Here is a 6281-nt window from a genome sequence, read left to right as displayed (position 1 = left end):
CGTATCTGTAACAATTTTGAAGTCTATTTGTACTTGTTACTAATAAAAGATAAATATTTGTATATATTATTTTTTCCATTTAATGTAAGTTCGTCTAGATTTTTGTACATTAGCGATATTGTCGATGTATTATCATTCAATAATTACTTAATGTCCGTGTGAATTAGCTAAGTAACTTAATTTCAAAGGTGGCAGCATTTAATGCATATCAATTAATTCCCTTGATTTCCCCCTGAACTTCTCTGAGTCAGCTGCAGGTATATGCAGATTATTAGAAGGTTCGAGAAAGGTATACAGCTTATAAAAGATAAATTGAAGTTGGTACCTCGTGTAGTTTTTTGCATAACAACGTGTTAAACCAATATTACACCAAGCTCCTATAGCTAGCTGCGTTTGTCGTTTTGCTATTCAAGGATGGAAATACTAAAATTTAATGCGAGTTCAGTTTTTATTTCAAGTTATTTCTATTTTAACTATTTACCAGACGAGAACGTTTTCTCTTAATGTTTTCTTGATAGCGTCCTTACTAAAGCGGAGCAAACATTGAATAGTTATCAAAGGTACCAGGATTATAATTTAGTACGCCAGACGCGCGTTTTGTCTACATGAGACTCATCACTGAAGCTCATATCTAAATATTTATAAAGCTAAACAAATACAAAGTTAAAGAACATTGAGGATCCAAAATTCCAAAACGTTGTGCCAAATTTGATATAATAGTGAACAAGTATTTTTCTAAATGGCAATAGCCTCTGTAAGCTGTAATGTATGATATGATTTATTTGATATATATTAATAATCCCAATCGCATGTACTTTTAATGGCAAAACAATTTTAGTTGAATCGAACATATAACATGTATAATACACATGCACACTAAATCAAATTCAACAGAATCTCTAAAAAGCATAAAGCAAAGATATAAAGCAACGTCCAACACGAATATTTGGTAAGTATCTGTTTTATTCGATGTTCATTGTTATATATTTCCCAAAACTGAAACACAATTTAAACGGTGAAAAGAATTTGATTCAACTATTTTCATCAGGGGAAAATTGCAGATAAGGAAGTTGAATCTATGATTTCAACTGTTATTGTAAACAGATAAAATAGCAGATTTTATTATTATATTTCATAAAAAATCCTTACCTCTATTAATGGGAACATATTGAAATGATATGCTCTCGTTTGTCATAAATAGTGAAGTAAAAATGTAATGCATGACGGAATCACATGTTCATTGTTTTAATTCATCTTACGAAAAGCATGTAACTTATGCAGCTGAATTATCAATTTGCATTCTTAAATTAATAATAAAAAAAGAAGATAATATTCACTAGCTTGGGCTTGTGTCTTTGTTTTAATCTGGCCATATAAACTCTTCAAAGTGGTAGTTTTGCCTTTGTGGTGCACTGTAATCGTAACAGTACCTGTGCATTCATCTCATCTACATTGGAATTAGTAAAACGCATTTGAGTCTAAAATTCCTAGACCTACGACGCAACATACATATTCATGTATAGTGTTATCCTCGTGCTACGTGTACAGTTTCATGTTGGGAGTATCCCGAATATATAAAAAGTCTCTGATAGCCTAAAACACAACTCTGTATATTCATGTGCTGGAATTTTGATATTGCTGCAAGGGATAGATTCTTTTGTAAAGACATTGAAAGAAACGAGAGGCAAAGCATGTGACTATCTCCGTGACATATTTTTTATTTATTCTAAATGGTTGATTGGTGAATTATATTATAGCCAATCTTTGCAGAAAAAAGCGTATTCATCCATAAAATACATTTATACAATAGTTCATGTGTTTAATTTCCATAATAACATACAAATTGATAAAGTAAACATCTACCAAGATAAAAGTTGGGTAAATTAATCTGAGTCTAGTTTAAAAACCTGGTTTTGATTAAAAAAAAAATCACTGAAATTTGTGAATATCAGTATCCATGTTTCAGATTGAGCACCATCATTTGCACTATAGATAATGTATCTACAATTCTCAAATATGATAGAATTAAAAACATGCAAAATTACATAACAAAACCCAAAATGATCATTTAAATTCTTAGAAAACAGGAAACCGAAAAAATTGTCGAATCATGTTCATTATTGTGTATCTCTATCGTTAGTTCAATAAACAGAATTGTTTACGGAAACAAGAAAAAAATAATTACCAGAATAACTATTTTGAAATAAAACTAGATAGTTCTTATTAATTCGTCGTAAACAGGAAACAGAAAGAAAAAAAAATTGTCAAATGTAATGTAAATGAATTTTCTTTTGTCAACGTTTTCCATAATATGTGCTGGAAATATTCAAAATATTTAATGGCAACAGTTTTATGATATATATCTTATTTAATTAGCATCCAAATTCAACCAAAATTATCATAAATTGGAAATGTCAACAAAATGAAAATCATGAACTAAAGGTTATCTATAAAATAATCCTGAGCTTATTGATACAGTTTTAGTTTAGTTATTTGAATTGCATATATTTGGCTATTACACAGATTAACGTAATTTTAAAAACGATATCCAAAATAGTTTACCCAATAATAGTTTACCAGCACCAGATACGCATTCGGGCAATATATATTGTATCCGAGATGAATATGATGCAAAAATGTTTGACAAGCAAATTTTAATATCTTGCAGATTCAGATCCAATGTGTGACATAATATCTATAAGATAATCCGGTCCCTAATTTATTGTATTTGTAAATAAAATTATCATACCTCCTTTACATTTTTAGGAATATGATTGGTTAAAAGCGTCCGCGTGAAGACCGTGTATATTTCATTTAAGGTTAGTAGGGAAGCGGGGCTTATCTCATACACAGTCAGTAGTGGAGTTATGTCCCTTTATATTTCATATACGTTAAGAAGGGTTGCGGGGCTTATTTCATACACGGCTAGTTATGGTGTTTCGTCCCTTTATAAAAACAAAACGGTACTGAGAAAAAATCTTCAAGATTTCAACAGACGGAGAAGTTGATGATTTAGATTGAAATAAATTTATAAAACACATTTAAACCTAACAAATTGTTATTGTTGGCATCTGTTTTTATAGGATCAGTAGTAGTTTCTTAATGCTAACAAGACTTGCTCATTTTGATAGGTCACTAGTCTAAATTTCACACGTTAAGATAGTGGGTAAGATAAATTCGTTACATAGTGTGCTAGTGACCTAATACGGTATATATGGGGTCAGTAAATTTCATATGGAGATTCGCTCTCACCCTAAATAGAATTTACTGATCCCATATATACTGTATTAGGTCACTAGCACACTATTTAACTAATAATATTTTACAAACCAAAATACAAAACGTAATATCAATGAAACTAATTTTTTAACGATAATATTGCGCACAATTTCTGTTTATGGTTCAAGTATAATATTACCAATACTAGAATCTGATGCAAATTAGAGGACTTGAATTTTAGTGAAAAAGATGGCAAAATATAGATAGATGCGGTTCTCCTAAATTTTAGTGCCTACGGATGTATTGTAAATATGTCATTAACAGTCTGAGAAACGCAAGATATTGGTTTTTTTTTAACATTTCATATTTTTTTTTAAACAAGTGTCTAGTTGTTAACAACTGACCTTTATAGTACAAATATGTTATATAGATGTAAACGCATGACTCCAAACAATGCGAACATATGTACTTAAACGTAAAAGGACCATACGCTGAATTTTTGAAAATACTTAGGCTTTTCTACCTCAGGCATAGGTAATAAAAATATATATAAACATAGATTACCTTAGCTGTATTTGGCAAAAACTTTTAGGAATTTTAATCATCAATGCTCATCAACATGTTAAACGTCGTTCTTTATTTGGCCTTCTGAATCTTTTTGGATTCGTGTGTCACTGATGAGTCTTTTGTAGACGAAACGCACGTCTGGCGTATATACTAAATTTAGTCCTGGTATCTATGATTAGTTTATTCGTTGATAATAGCTGTAATAAAATCAATGTTTAAAACGTAAATAATTTCTAAAGATCATGCTTTTGTGTTAGATTGATAAACCATAAACTGCATTAGCTACAAACAAATAATGGATTTGAAACATTTTTATAAAATCGAAATTGACAAATAAAACTTACTATAGGCAGTCATGTTGGTTAAATTTTGTGCTATGCATGTGTTGATTATGTTGTTCATTCATTCATTAAAGAGAAAAAAATGTCCACATGCAAAGTGAAACAAGAGAGACACAAGAAATAACAATGTTATTTGAATAATTCCATGAACAAAACCAATGATGTGAGAGCAATTATAGAAACGCACCTCTTTAAAAAAAAAAGGAAAGAAAAATCAATACGTTAGTTATACCATGCTAGTAACGATACTGATTATACATGATGTTTTATTTTCATTATTTTTCCAAATAATTGCATTAGAAACTTGTGAAACGAAATTTTTTTAAATGTTATTGTTTGCTTCAAATTGAAACTACTAAATGTCCTTCAACAATCGGTTCAACTCTGTCTATTTTTCAATGAAATTGGTTTTAAAAAACATGGTTTTTTTACATTGCATCGCCAAATGACGATTATCTGATCATATCCAATATTACCCGTTGATAAATTTACTATCTCTTTTTATACACGAAAAGGAAAGAAATTTGAAAACTAGTATATATAGCTTGAACAGTGCAGTGTCCGCCGACATAAAGTTGATACATATCTTTACGAAAAAAAACTATTTTGGATGAGAAAAGAAATTGATCAGATGAAATTGACCCATTTTTAATTGATAAACTTTAAAATAATACAGTTAAGATGAAAACTGTGTTGTCTGTCATTGAATGACAATAGATGATACAATGTATTTGATGCTTTTGTCGGTTTTTGTATTTTTATATGTATCATTTAGTCGAAAAAAGACGCATGGAATATCATTGATTAAATACATTAGTAACACTATGTATGCACTAACGTAAGATTTTTCTCTCTTGTTTAAAGGACATCTAAATGGATTAAACAGACACAAATATTGTCGGCAACTATGTGGTTCAGTTGAAAGAAGCACCACATGACTGTGATGTTCCACCACTTCTAGTACAGCGGCTTTGTAAAAAATTGTGCACATCCTGCTACAAGCATGACATTTGGCATAGACCTTCCTCAACCAATTCTATTTTATTTCAGGTAGGGAGGCATTTGAAAAAATGTCTCACTCCCGGTAAAATCCAAAGTGGCGAACATCATACTTAAATTAGCCCAATATCGACGGCTAGTATGCGAAAAGGTGTTATAAACATGTTACTATCATAATATTTGGTATGTTTTGTACTACTCGTGGATGTATGACAAGAAAGGATGTCTTCAAAAACCCTTTTTCCGGTAAAATCCAACATGGCGGATATAGTAGTAGAATAAGCTGATTTATAGGGAGGGTATTTGAAATGTGTTTTAAAGTATTGCTACTATCATTACATTGTGCAGTTACCTTTTGTTTGTGCTTTTAATGGATACAATGTATAAGAGATTTGTCTTTAAAATCCTTACTTCCGGTGATATCCAATATGGCGAACATATAGATATTGATAATTTTTCATTTTGATAATCATCTTTTTTCAAAATGTATATAATATGATATTTTTAGCTGGTCATTAAACTTTTGGCTTTAAGTCATCCTCAAAACCACTAATTCTATTCAGCTTTATATGTTTAAATACAAAATTAACAATTTCGGTAAAGAAAAAACAATACATATGGCGTAAATTACAAAGATGAATACTCAATCCGTATCTTTGATGTAGAGTTTTGGATAGATTGATTAAAACAAAATAAAATCATTAAAGTTCCTAAACATCTTTAGAATGACTTATTTATGGCCACAAGAACATGTTTATTCACAATGGGAGAGCTTATTTTCTTAATTTCGTGGTATTGTGTCTTACATCTATAATGTACAAGCTCCTGAAAAGATGAAGAGGCCTCACAAAAAGTTGCCCAAAAGGGTTCCCATGGATCGTATTTTCCCCTTCGCCATTCATTAGCGATTGACTATTTACAATAGAGTATAATACCAAGCCTGTTACTCATTCGGACCCGCCATGGTATATTGCACGTTTAACTTGCTGAAACAGACTAGACAGGAGTCGTGGGAATAGCCTCAATAAGTATTTCCTCTTCCAAAATCACATTTTTCTTGCTTCGTTAACCCCATCTGATAAGTTTGTTCGATCTTACAACGAAACCACGTATCGTTCTATCAATGACATTGTCAAATCCATATCTGGTGATGTT

The sequence above is a fragment of the Mytilus trossulus genome, chromosome 1 (assembly GCF_036588685.1).
Source record: "Mytilus trossulus isolate FHL-02 chromosome 1, PNRI_Mtr1.1.1.hap1, whole genome shotgun sequence".
NCBI lineage: Eukaryota > Metazoa > Mollusca > Bivalvia > Mytilida > Mytilidae > Mytilus > Mytilus trossulus.
The sequence above is the reverse complement of the archived record's forward strand: the minus strand, read 5'-3'. Positions refer to the sequence as shown.